The sequence below is a fragment of the Mustela nigripes genome, chromosome 14, assembly GCF_022355385.1.
Source record: "Mustela nigripes isolate SB6536 chromosome 14, MUSNIG.SB6536, whole genome shotgun sequence".
Taxonomy (NCBI): Eukaryota; Metazoa; Chordata; class Mammalia; order Carnivora; family Mustelidae; genus Mustela; species Mustela nigripes.
This window is the reverse complement of record NC_081570.1, coordinates 105,561,237-105,575,706: the sequence shown is the minus strand read 5'-3', so window position 1 is coordinate 105,575,706 and position 14,470 is coordinate 105,561,237. Positions and strand designations below refer to the sequence as shown.

General features: G+C 40.8%; 1 protein-coding gene across 7 annotated transcripts in view; it reads right to left on the bottom strand.

Annotated features, from left to right (window-relative positions):
- RPRD2 (regulation of nuclear pre-mRNA domain containing 2) overlaps window positions 1-14,470 on the bottom strand; it is a 101,434-nt gene that overhangs the window by 75,900 nt on the left and 11,064 nt on the right. The window lies entirely within an intron of this gene.

The window sequence follows — 14,470 nt, the reverse complement described above, 5'->3', positions numbered from 1 at the left end:
GTTGCATTTTCTCTCTCAAACCTTCCTGGGATTATTTTCCTGCTTCTTTAAGTATATATCCTTTAGAAGGTCCCAAAGTGAAGATTTTTGGTTTCCAACTTTTGTCTTTCTGAAAATATCATCATTTTACCCTTGCTCTTAAAAAAAATAGCTTTTGGTGTTATGGACATTGGGGAGGGTATGTGATTTGGTGAGTGCTGTGAACTGTGTAAACCTGGCGATTCACAAACCTGTACCCCTGGGGATAAAAATATATGTTTATAAAAAATTAAAAATTAAAAATAAAAAAAGCTTTGCGGGCACCTGGGTGGCTCAGTGGGTTAAGCCGCTGTCTTTGGCTAAGGTCATGATCTCAGGGTCCTGGGATCGAGTCCCACATCGGGCTCTCTGCTCAGCAGGGAGCCTGCTTCCTCATCTCTCTCTCTTTCTGCCTGCCTCTCTGCCTACTTGTGATCTCTGTCAAATAAATAAATAAAATCTTAAAAAGAAAATAGCTTTGCTAAGTATACAATTCAAGATTGACAGTTATTTTCTCCCTGCCTTTGAAAATTTTATTCTTATGTCTTCTTCCACTATTGTTTCCACTGTTCCATTTTATTCTTATGTCTGGCTTCCACTGTTGCTATCAATCTTATTGTCATTCCTTTACAAGCTATTTATTTGTTCTCTCTAGCTATTTTTAAGGGCTTCTCTTTGTCTTTGGTATTCTTCAGTTGTTTGTTGTTTGTTTTTTTAAAGATTTATTTATTTATTTGACAAAGATCACAAGTAGGCAGAGAGGCAGGCAGAGAGAGGAGGAAGCAGGCTTCCTACTGAGCAGACAGCCCGATTAGGAGCTCCATCCCAGGACCCTGGGATCATGACTTGAGCTGAAGGCTGAGGCTTATTAAGCCACTGAGCCACCCAGGTGCCCCTGTATTCTTCAGTTTCACCATAAAGTGTGCAGTTATAGATTTCATTTTGTTCAATCTCCTTCATATACATTCTGCTTCCTGTACATTCCCATCTTTCACAATCTTTCACTAATTCCTCAGATTTCTAAGCCATTATTTCATCAAATATCACCTAATCTCCATTTAATCCTTCTGGGACTTCAATCACACATATGTTAGATTCATTATCATTCTTATCAACTTCTTTCTCAGCATTATATCCTGGGAAATTACTTTTCTCTCAAATAAATAAAACCTTTTTTAAAAATAAAATTAAGTTAACAGTTTATTTCAAAAAAACTGTATTTGTTGCCATTTCTGTAGGATTCAGTTTTGGTTTTTTGTTTTTTTTTTTTTTTTGGTGAAAGGATCCTGAAAAGTCTAATGTCATATCACCAGAAGTCCTTCTATTTACACTTTTGCCAAATATAATCATGCTCCCTCTCAGAACCATGCCCCACCAAAATTCCTCTGGCAAACTTCTTTTCCTTAGTTTCTAAAAAATCACTTTGTTCTGATCTTCTCATCTATTTAAGACATCTTTCCTTCTGCTAACCTTTGAAAGTGGTGTTTCCCAAGTTCTTTCATTGGCCCTATTCTCTTCTCAAACTCTGTTTAAGAGTGTTCATCCATTAACATTACCAATATATGTACAACTCTCAAGTCTACAGCTCTAGTTCAAAGCTCCCTCCCAAATACAATATAATGGTTATGAACATCTTTACTGAGTCAGAGCCAGTTTCAAAACCCAGCCCTATTTCCAACTGCATGACCCTCCCCAAACACTGCTTTCCCCATTACAAGGGGTAGTAATAGTACCTACTCATGCAAAGGTTGTTGTCAAGATTACATGACATAATACATGTAAAATTCCTAGGAGAGCATCAAGTCCATAACTGTCAGTAAATATTAGCCAATATTAGGATGATAAATACCATCTATATGGCTAATTGTCTACCAAACAATTCTTCCCAGATGCTCTCCAGACACTTCAGCTCCCTATGTTCAAGCCTGCTTTCATTGTCTCTCTTCCTCCCAAATTCCCTGCCACCCAGGACAGAATCCACAGAATCTGTTTTCCAAGCTTTCCTCTTATCCCCAATATCCAACTGGTAATCCAGTTCTATCAAATTCCACATTCTGATATGTCTTAGATCTTTTCTGCCTTCCCCACTACCACGATACTAATTCAACTCTTGGTCATTTGTTGCATTATTATAATGGCCTCCTTCCATTTCTCCCAAATACATTATTTATTTTTTATAACTGTAATATCAGTTTCAGGTATTATAGCTTACTGTGCTATTTTAAATGACAAACTACAACATTCTGGTTGGCATTATACAAAAGCAGCTCCATGTGTCTTTCTTGGTTATCTTTAGTAATTCACTACTCACCCATCCCTATCCCTCTCACTTTCACCACAAACTCCTTACCCTGTTTACTACCCAGCTCAAGAAAATCCCCTGCCTCAGTCCCCTCCACAATTATCACCCCCTGCTTACAGGGTGAGTCTGCACCTGAGGGTAAGAACCCAAAGGCTCTCTCCTTGGGGAAAGAAAGGAGTTAGACCTCCACTAAGGCAATCTTTCCCAGGTTGGCAAAGAAAAAAAAAAAAAAAATCAAAACTTCAGCAATTTTGAACTGAACAGAGACAGAAGGTTTTCAAAGCACTAGTCAGGGCAGTTAAATCTGGCAAAAAAGATACTTAAGTCCAACCCAACCAGATATATCACACATGGCAATTATACAGGTGTCTCAGACAAAAAGACCATAGTTAAAGGAAAAGAGCAAAGAAAAGGAAAAAACCAAAGCCAGGAGCAGCTGATGATTTACATTAGAAGATTAACTATATTTAATACTTTATAAATTCATATTTTTACTGTGTCTTAATGATAATTTTTAAAATATGAACTATATTAAATTCCCCGCTTCACTGATCTGATTTCAATTTCTGAATTCTAAAAGCTTTAATAGGGGCACCTGGGTGGCTCAGTCAGTTAGGCATCTGCCTTCAGCTCAGGACATCATCCCGGAGTCCCAGGACTGAGTCCCATGTTGGGCTCCCTGCTCAGCTGGGAGTCTGCATCTCCCTCTCCCTCTCATTCCACTCATGCTCTCTTGCTCACTGTCTCTCAAGTAAAGAAAATCTTTTTAAAAAATAAATAGAAGCTTTAATAAAAGCTTTTATTAGGGGTGCCTGGGTGGCTCAGTCATGAGGTACCTGCCTTTGGCTTGGGTCACGATCCTGGGATCCTGGGATCGAACCCTGTGTCAGGCTCCATGCTGAGCAGGGAGAGCTTCTCCCTCTGTCCCTCCCCCTACTTGTGTTCTCTCTCTCTGTCAAACAAATTAATAAAATCTTTTAAAAAATTAAATAAATAAAAAATAAAACACAGAATTATACTAATACCAGTATTACAAAAAATAATTTTGGTCCAGTGTTATAATCACTATCTAATTTAGCTTTTGTAACTATTTGTACTTTTTTCCAACTTACTTTTCACCCTTTATGTTGTAAAAATTAGGCCTTTCATTCCTTTTCTTTTTTTTTTTTTTTTTTAAAGATTTTATTTACTTATTTGACAGAGAGAGAGATCACAAGTAGGCGGAGAGTCAGGCAGAGAGAGAGAGAGAAGCAGGCTCCCGCTGAGCAAAGAGCCCGATGCGGGGCTCGATCCCAGGACACTGAGATCATGACCTGAGCCGAAGGCAGCGGCTTAATCCACTGAGCCACCCAGGCGCCCCTCATTCCTTTTCTTTGTCTTTTCCATCCTAACTTGTTTTCACTCCCAGCTTCTGATTCTTTCACACCTTCGTTTACATTTGGGGTGCCTTCCTTCACCTGCTTTACATCTTTTTTGAACACCTGTATCCTCCACGAAGCCCTTCTTACTATACACAAATATAAATGGGTTCTCTCTGTTCTTTAATTGGAGGTTGCCTAGAAAAACTTCTTACAAAGTTTCCCAAAGTGTGTTCCATGGCACACTACTCACATGAGATGGTTAGAAAAAAAAAGAGATTCCATGGTCAAGTAAGTTTGAAAAATGCTGAATATCTTATTCCCCATGCCTCTTGGAAATTCATGAAGTACTTTATTAACCACACTAAAGGAAAGCAGCATGAAACAAGGTGTAAATTTAACTTGGTAGTTTCTAAACTATGAACTGACATTTAAACATCACTTTTGGGGAAATACTATATTTGTACAAAGTACAGATTCATACTGTTATTTTTAATTTTTTAAAGATTTTTAAAATTTATTTGTTTGACAGAGAGTGACACAGCGAGAGAGGGAACACAAGCTGGGGGAGCGGGAGAAGGAGAAGTAGGCTTCCCACTGAGCAGGGAGCCCGATGCGGGGGCTCAATCCCAGGACGCTGGGATCATGACCTGAGCCGAAGGCAGACACTTAACAACTGAGCCACCCAGGCACTCCCATACTGTTATTTTTGCTCATTGCCATGTTTTATTTTCTCTTCACATCTGCCCGTTTATACATATGTACTACACATGGCAATCTGAAAAACCTAAGAGGACAGAAATGAACTCTTAACTGATACTAACTACAATATATATGTAGAAGGATGCCCTATAAATGGATTTGAAAAACTTCATTTTTCTTTTAATATATTTTTAAAATATTATTTATTTATTTATTTGACAGAGATCACAAGTAGGCAGAGATGCAGGCAGAGAGAGGAAGGGAAGCAGGCTCCCTGCTAAGCAAAGAGCCTGATGCGGGGCTTGATCCCAGAACCCTGGGATCATGACCTGAGCTGAAGGCAGAGGCTTTAACCCACTGAGCCACCCGGGTGCCCCAAAAAACTTCATTTTTCTATTATTGCATTTTACAAGTCATATAAAATGAAGTGAAACTGATCCTCCAAAATGTTGTCTTGATATGAAATTTCTTTTTTAAAAAATCTTGAACTTAAATTTTAAAAATTTAAATAAAAATATGATTAATATTTGTAATAATATTTATTACTCCAACTTCAATTTACAGACATCCTTGTTTTCAGGCACCTGGATGGCTCAGTCATTAAGCAGTTGCCTTCGGCTCAGGTCAAGATCCCAGGGTCCTGGGACTGAGCCCCAAACTGGGCTCCCTGCTCAGTGGGAAGCCTGTTTCTCCATCTCCCACTCCTCCTGCCTGTGTTCCCTCTCTTGCTGTTTCTCTGTCAAATAAATACATAAAATCTTTTTTTTTTTAAGGTAAATAAAATCTTAAAAAAAAAAAAAAATAGGGGGCATCTGGATGGCTCAGTGGGTTAAACCTCTACCTTTAGCTCAGGTCATGATCTCAGGGTCCTGGGATCAAGCCCAGCATTGGGTTCTCTACTCAGCAGGGAGTCTGCTTCCCCCCACCCGGCCTGCTGCTCTGCCTGCTTGTGATCTCTCTGTCAAATAAAGAAGTAAAATCTAAGAAAAGAAAGAAAGAAAGAAATCCCTTGTTTTCAAGAGGATAATTTTACGATTTTATTTTATTTTATTTTATTTATTTATTTATCTGACAGAGAGCGAGCGAGCGAGCGAGCAAGCAGGAACACAAGCAGGGGGAGTGGAAGAGGGAAAGCAGGCCTCTGCAGAGTAGGGAGCCCGATGCAGGGCTCAACCCCAAAACCCTGGGATCATGACCTGGGCCAAAGGCAGATGCCTAAGAACTGAACCACCCACCCAGGCACCCCTCAACAGGTTATTTATTACGTAATCTCTATGCCCAGTGTGAGCCTCAAACTCACAATCCTGAGCTAGAGTTATGTGCCCCACGACAGGTTATTTATTTTTTTTTCCCCCCAGATCTACCAACACTAAAGATATTGCTGTCCCTTTGAAATCCCTTCCTTGAGGGCATCTGCATGGCTCAGTCAACTCTGCTCAGGTCATGATTCCAGGGTCCTGGGATCCGCCCTGCATCAGGGTCCCTATTCAGTGGGAGCTTGCTTCTGCCTCCCCCTGCTTGTGCTCTCTGTTAAATAAATAAAATCTTAAAAAAAAAAAATTCCCTTCCTTAAGATGCACTTTCATGGGGCGCCTGGGTGGCTCAGTGGGTTAAGCCGCTGCTTTCGGCTCGGGTCATGATCTCAGGGTCCTGGGATCGAGTCCCGCATTGGGCTCTCTGCTCAGCAGGGAGCCTGCTTCCCTATCTCTCTCTCTGCCTGCCTCTCCATCTACTTGTGATTTCTGTCAAATAAATAAATAAAAAATCTAAAAAAAAAAAAAAGATGCACTTTCATGTTAGCACAACAGCTATAAAAACATGAAAGTTTCTTTTTTTTTTTTTTAAAGATTTTATTTATTTATTTGACAGAGACAGATCAGAAGTAGGCAGAGAGGCAGGCAGAGAGAGAGAGAGGAGGAAGCAGGCTCCCTGTGGAGCCCGATGCGGGACTCGATCCCAGGACCCCGAGACCATGACCTGAGCCGAAGGCAGCGGCTTAACCCACTGAGCCACCCAGGCGCCCAAAACATGAAAGTTTCTTAACTATAAGATGTTCTTATATGAACAGCTCCTTGAAATAATCAAAATAGGTACACAGTTTCTTAATTATGTATTCTTTGGACACTCAGTAGTATTAATAAGAAAAGATGAAAAAATTCACATTCTTTCGTTTGGATTATTAACCTTAAAATTTCACCTACAGTATGTAAGATTAACGGGAAGAACTTAAAGCTTAAGTAGACAAGCTTACATGAAACATGATATAAAAAGTATAACATAGCATAACTGCATTTAAAAATGACAACAGGGGTGCCTGAGTAGTGCAGTCAGTTAAGTGTCCAACTCTTATTTTCACTTGGATAGTGATCTCAGCGTCCTGAGATCAACCTCCACATGGGACTCCCGCTCAGCACAGAGTCTGCTTAAGATTCTGTCTCCCTCTGCCCCTCACGCTCCCCACGCATGCAAGCACTCTCACATGCCTCTCAGTAAGCAGTATCTTATACAGTAATGAGAAAAACTATGAACAAAATTTAAAAGGTGGTGTAATAAGAGAATGATGGAGAGGGGGCTGTGGGGGTAGGACCTTGGCTACGGTGAAGGGTTAACCTCTAAGAAGACATTTGAGCTAAGACCTGAAAGACAAAAACATCAAGGCAAATTTTTCATATAAAGTGGTAATTTATAAAATCATAGTAATAATATAAATTGTAGTGTACTTATAAATCCTTATTTTTGGCAAAATAAAAAGTTGGCAAATGTATGATCTCACAAGTTAAAATAATGATAATAATTAAATGATTGATAAAGCCTGGAAGCCAATGAGCAATATGCAGTATTCAGAGGAGAGACAATGGCTATGTACCTTGCAGAAACTTGATAAAGGTCACTCTGTATTATAAAGCAGTGGCTCTCAAACCTTTTGGTTTCAGGATCCCTTTAAACTCTAAAAAATTATTGGGATGCCTGGGTGGCTCAGTTGGTTAAGCAGCTGTCTTCAGCTCAGGTCATGATCCCAGCATCCTGGGATCGAGTCCCACATCGGGCTCCTTGCTCCGCAGGGAGCCTGCTTCTCCCTCTGACTCTGCCTGCCACTCTGTCTGCCTGTGCTCGCTCTTGCTCTCTCTCTGACAAATAAATAAATAAAATTAAAAAAAAAAAAACCTCTAAAAAATTATTAAAAACCCCAAACTGCTTTTGTTTATGTGAGTTAAAACTAGTTATTTACTGTATATTAGAAATTAAAACTAAGCAATCTAAAAATCCACTAATTCACTAAAAGCAGCAATAAAATCATTATATTTAATGTTACATACAATTTTTGCTAATAATAACTATATTTTGTGGTGCCTAGGTGGCTCAGTTAAGCTTCTAACTCTTGGTTTCGGCTCAGGTCATGATCTCATGGGCCATTAGGTCAAGCCATGTCAGCATGCAGATTTTCTCCCTCTGCCCCTTCCCCGACTCACTTGCATGCACACATTCTGGAGGGCCCCTCTCTCTCAAATAAAAATATTTTTTTTAAATGCTACTTTGTAAAGGTAAGTAGCATTGTTTTACATTTTTTAAAATCTAATGTCTGGTTTAATAAGAAAAAACAACTAGGATCTCATATCATATCATATTCAATTTATTTCTATATATGAATTAATGAGTTCCTTCAACTTCACAGTTGTGTGAAATCATGAAAAAAAATACGCAGGTACATGAACTCATAGAAACAGTAGAATAGTGGTTTCCAGGGGCTAGAGAGTGGCAGAAATGCGGAGATGTTGGTCAAAGTGTACAAACTTCCAATTAAAAGATGAATAAGGGATGCCTGGGTGGCTCAGTCAGTTAAGCGACCGCCTTCAGCTCAGGTCATGATCCCAGCGTCCTAGCAATGAGTCCCACATCGGGGCTCCTTGCTTGGAAGGGAGGCTGCTTCTCCTTCTGCCTATGCCTGCCACTTGTCTGCCTGTGCGTTCTCTCTCTCTCTGACAAGTAAATAAATAAAATCTTAAAAAAAAAAAAAAAAAAAAGATGAATAAGATGGGGTGCCTGGGTGGCTCAGTAGGTTAATCCTCTGCCTTAGGCTCAGGTCACAATCTCAGGGTCCTGGGATGGAGCCCTGCATTGGACTCTGCTCAGCGGGGAGCCTGCTTCCCCCATCTCTCTGCCTGCCTCTCTACCTACTTGTGATCTCTCTCTCTCTGTGTCAAATAAATAGAATATTTTAAAAAATAATAAAAATTTTAAAAATTAAAAAAAAAGATGAATAAGATTCTGGGGAGCTCATGTACAGCCTTATACTATAGCTAACAACCCTGAAAGATGCTAAGACAGTAAATCTTAAATATTTTCACAACAACAAAAAAGGTAAGGCACCTGATCAGCTCAGCTGGTTAAGCAACCAACTGATTCTTTATCTCAACTCAGGTCTTGATCTTAGGGTACTGAGTTCAAGCCGGACTCGGGCTCCACAGTGGGTAAAATTCTTTCCCTCTCCCTTTGCACACCCCCTCTTGCGCATGCGCATGCACTCTCTTTCTCTCAAAGCAAAAACAATGGGGCACCTGAGTGGCTCACTCAGTTGGGGTTCTGACTTTTGGTTTTGGCTCAGGTTACGATCACAGAATCCTCAGATCAAGCCCTGCACTGGGCTCTGTGCGGTCTACTGGAGATTCTCTCCCTTTCCCTCTGCTCCTCCCCACACTTGCCTGCGTGCATGAGCATGCTCTCTAATATAAATACAGAAAATCTTTAAAAAATAAAACAACAAAAAGGTAATTGTGAGGTGATACACATGTTAACTAACCTTATTGTGGTAATTATTTTACAATATATATGTGTATCAAACCATCACATGAGGGGTGCCTGGATGGCTCAGTGGGTTAAACCCTCTGCCTTTGGCTCAGGTCATGATCCCAGGGTCCTGGGATTAAGCCCCACATCCAGCTCTCTGCTCAGCAGGGAGCCTGCTTCCTCCTCTCTCTCTGCCTGCCTCTCTGCCTACTTGTGATCTCTGTCAAATAAATAAATAAAAATCTTAAAAAAACAATCATCACATTATATACCTTGAATTTATACAATGTTATATGTCAAATATATCTCAATAAAGCTGGGGGGAAAAAACCACAAGGCTGTTTGAAATCTATTATACTATATATACCATAGTGTCTATGGGACACTAAAATACCAATAAACTTAGGAAGAAGTGGGAAGCAGTCTAGCACAACGGTAGAGCACAGATTCTGGAGTCAAGAATGCTTGAATTTGGGAGTGCCTGGGTGGCACAGTCAGTTAAACGTCCAGCCCTTGGTTTCAGCTCAGATGGTGATCCCAGAGTCATGGGATTAAGCCCCAGGGCGGACTCTGCACTCAGCAAGGAACCTGCTTAGGTTTCCCTCTCCCTCTGCTCCTCCCTCCACCCCACCCCAGGCTTGGTCCCATTTTCTCTCTCTCAAAAACAATTTTAAAAATCTTAAAAAAAGAAAAAGATTTGGGGGTGCCTGTGTGGCTCAGTCAGTTAAGCATTCGATCCTTAATTTCAACTTAGGTCATGATCTCAGGGTTGTGATAACAAGCCCTGTGTTATGCTCTGTGGTGCATATGGAGCCTTCTTAAGATTCTCTCCCTCTTCCCCTAGCTACTACTTAAAAAAAAAAAAAAGTGGGGGGGATGCCTGGGTAGCTCAGTCAGTTAAGTGTCTGCCTTCAGCGCAGGTCATGATCTCAGGGGTCTGGGGATCAAGTCCCAGATCAGGCCCCTTGCTCAGCAAGGAGTCTGCATCTCCCTCTGCTTGCCTCTCTCTCTTTCTCACTCTGACACATACATATACAAATAAATAAATAAATACCTAAAAAAAAAATACTACTTAGATTTGAATCTTGGCTCTACTGTTTACCACCCCTATGCCTTCGATAAATTCTCCCTCACTGAGACTTCAAGTACTTCACTTACTATCCTTTGTCTTATTATTTTGCCTGTCACCAGTGTAGTTAATTTTACATTTACATTACTAATACACTTACTCAGTAATAAAAATTATATACAGTAATTACCTCATGAGTTGTTATATTAAATAAGATCACATAAAAATCTGGTATACGTTGACTATTTATTTAAGATTTTTTTTTTTTTTAAATTTAGGGGCGCCTGGGTGGCTTAGTTGGTTAGGCCTTTGCCTTCAGCTCAGGTCATGATACCAAGATCCTAGAATCCAGCCCCACACTGGGCTCCTGCTGCTGCTGCTTCTCCTTCTGCCCCTCTCTCAAATAAAATTTACTTGTGTTCTCTCTCAAATACATAAAATCTTAAAAAAAAAAGATATTTATTTGAGAGAGAGAGAGCATGAGCAGGGGTGGCAGAGAGGGAGAGGGAGAAGCAGACTCCCTGAGCAGGGAGCCCAACGCAGGGCTTGATCCCAGGATCCTGGGATCACAACCTGAGCCAAAGGCAGATGCCTAATGGGCTGAGCCACCCAGGTGCCCTATTTATTCTTTTTAAAGATTTAATTTTTAGGGGCGCCTGGGTGGCTCAGTGGATTAAGCCTCTGCCCTCAGCTCAGGTCATGATCTCAGGGTCCTGGGATTGAGCCCTGCATCAGGCTCTCTGCTCAGCAGGGAGCGTGCCCCCCCCCCAATTCTGCCTACCTGTGATCTCTGTCAAATAAATAAATAAAATCTTAAAAAAAAAAAAAAGATTTTTATTTTTAAATAATCTCTACATCCAACATGGGACTCCAACCCACAACCCTGAGATCAAGAGTCGCACACTCTACTGAGACAGCGAGGTGCCTTGTTGGCTATTTATCATTAAATCTATTAGTGACATTTGTGAAGTTAACTATATTAATGACTGGAAATTTAATAAAGAACACTGCTAAATAATAGTGAAGTATCTGTGAGCAACTCAGGCTTTAATCCACTGTATTTCTTTTCTCTCCCACTCTCAACTTCTGCCTACATAAAACAAACCAAAATTAGCCTTACCCTGAAATCAGGTATGGTTTCCTCTCCTTTTTTTTTTTTAAGATTTTATTTGAGAGAGCGCGTGAGTGAGAGAACACAAGTCTGGTGAGGGGCAGAGGGAGAAGCAGACTCCCTGCTGAGCAGGGAGCCCAATGTAGGCTCAATCCTGGGAGTTTGAGGCAGACGTTCAATCCACTGGAGCCACACAGGCACCTCTGGTTTCCTTTTCCTATGCAATAAATGTTCTGACAATTTCCTCAAATAATCAATCAACTTCCCTCAGATTATAAAATTTTAAAGCGCAGATAAGTCTTATTTTGCAGAGTTGATATCAAGATTATAGGTAATACGTATATATCCACCATACCTTCACCCCAACCAAAAAGTGATACCCTCTTCTAAACTGTTACAGCTTATGGGGCGCCTGGGTGGCTCAGTCAGTTAAATGTCTGCCTTTAGCTCGGGTCATGATCCCACTGTCCTGTGCTCCAGCTCTGCATCGGGCTCCCTGCTCAGCGGAGAGCCTGCTTTTCCCACTCCTGCTGCCCACTGCTTGTCCTCTCTCTCTCTCTCTCTCAAATTACAAAAAAAAAAAAAAAAAATTTTCAGGGCACCTGGGTGGCTCAGTAGGTTAAAGCCTCTGCCTTCGGCTCAGGTCATGATCCCAGGGTCCCGGGATTGAGCCCCACATCGGGCTCTCTGCTCAGCAGGGAGCCTGCTTCCTCCTCTCTCTCTCTCTGCCTGCCTCTCTGCCTACTTGTGATCTCTGTCAAATAAATAAATTCTTTAAAAAATAAAAATAAAAAATCGTCCAACTGATATAGCATATAAAAACCTCACACTATCATACTACTTTCCAGAATGAGTTGTTATTTTTTAAGATTTTATTTATTTATCAGAGAGAGAGGGGGGGAGAGAGCAAGCACAGGCAGACAGAATGGCAGGCAGAGGCAGAGGGAGAAGCAGGCTCCCTGCTGAGCAAGGAGCCCGATGTGGGATTCGATCCCAGGACGCTGAGATCATGACCCGAGCCAAAGGCAGCTGTTTAACCAACTGAGCCACCCAGGCGTCCCAGAATGAGTTATTTTTGTTCAATTTCTAAGTTACTAAGAGTTAAATTCCTTATAATTCCAATCGAGAGTTCTACACAGAGCAAGTACTCAGTATTTCTAATTTTTTCTAAATTCTCTAACTTTGGACATAGGAACACACTATAAATTTTAATAATTTGAGTAATAGTGACTGTCCCCTGGACACAGAATTCATCATTTTAAAATAACACATTTTTAAAAAAAGATTTGATTTATTTATTTGACAAAGAGAGAGAGATCACAAATAGGCAGAGAAGCAGATAGACAGGGGAGGGGAAGCAGGCTTCCCGCTGAGCAAACAGGCCAATGCGGGGCTTGATCCCAGGACCCTGAGATCACGACCCGAGCCGAAGGCAGAGGCTTAACCCACTGAGCCACCCAGGCACCCAAAATAACACAGTTTTTTAAAAGACATTTTTTTCTTTTTAGATTTTATTCATTTATTTGACAGACAGAAATCACAAGTAGGCAGAGTGGCAGGCAGAGGGGTGGGAGTGGGGGTGAAGCAGGCTCCCTGCTGAGCAGGGAGCCAAAAGCCTGATACGGGGCTCCATCCCAGGATCCTGGGATCATGACCTGAGCTGAAGGCAAAGACTTTAACCCAATGAGCCACCCAGGTGCCCCTAAAATAACCCATTTACTACAGTTTTAAAATTACCCTGATGGTAAAGGGAACCCGAAAACAATATAGGATCCATTCTGGTCTTTTTAAAATAAAAAATGGTGGTCATGATCTCAGGGTCATGAGTGGCTGGCTGGCTCAGTCAGAGAAGCATGTGGCTCTTGATCCTGGGGTCCTAAGTATGAGCTCCATGCTGGTTGTATAGATTACTTAAATACATAAACTTAAACAGATAAATAGGGGAGCCTGGGCGGCTCAGATGGTTAAACGTCTGCCTTCAGCTCAGATCATGGTCTCGGGCTCCTGGCTTGGTGGGGAGCCTGCTTCTCCCTCTCTTGTGGCCTCTCTCCCTGTTCAGTCTCCCCCCCCCATATATATATTTCAAATGAATAAATAAAATCTTAAAAAAAAAAAAAAGTAAATATTTTTTAAAATGTTAAGCTACAATTTTTTTAAATCTTTTTTTTTTTTTTGAGAGATTTTATTTATTTATTCGACAGAGAGAGATCACAAGCAGGCAGAGAGAGAGGAGGAAGCAGGCTCGCGGCTGAGCAGAGAGCCTGATGCGGGGCTCGAAGGCAGCGGCTTCGGACGAGCCGAAGGCAGCGGCTTAACCCACTGAGCCACCCAGGCGCCCCTTAAGCTACAATTCTTAACATTAAAAGATCTTTTCCCTTCTAACAGTGCAACTTTTACTAAAGGGTAATAAAGAAACACACACTCTCGGCTAGTGGGTTACCAAAGAACCAGAGAGTGAAAGTAAGTGAAACTAACCACTACAAAGTGAAGTGGAAGGAGAAGAGAGGAGGCAAAGATAAAGGCCACAAACAAAATAAACCCGGAATACTGAACACTTAATTTCTTTCATCAAAGAGACTCTATTTCAATGTTTGTTAAGAAAAGAATAAAAATTGGGTTTTTTTTTAACTGTTCTATCTTAGAAAAACTTCAATATTCCAAAGCACAGATGGAATTGTTGCCTTTTTTCCAAAAAGAGTAACTCTGTTCTATTACTTTTTCCACAAGATGTGCATTTCTCCAGTGTTCTATAATTAAAATCTGTGGAGGCAGTGGGATCTGAAAGCACCACAAAACACAAACTACTTTTTGTTTCCTTGACAAACAGATGAGAAACTCAGTCTAGCTGGTTTGTATAACACTATTGAGTTCTGGAGTAATTTTACTAGGGTCTCTGAGCTCCTTCTACACCTTAAAAAACCTTCTGTATCCTTACTTTGCCAACATTTGAAATTTTTAAACAAGTATCATAACTGTTTGACAAAAGCTTAGGAGAAAAGGAGTTTGGATGCATCTATGATTTATTAGTTTATGAAAAGCAGGAAGCCAAGTCACTAAAAATAAAATCAATAAGCCTCTACCCCCTAAGAAATTATACACATACAGGAGCATCTGGGTAGCTCAGC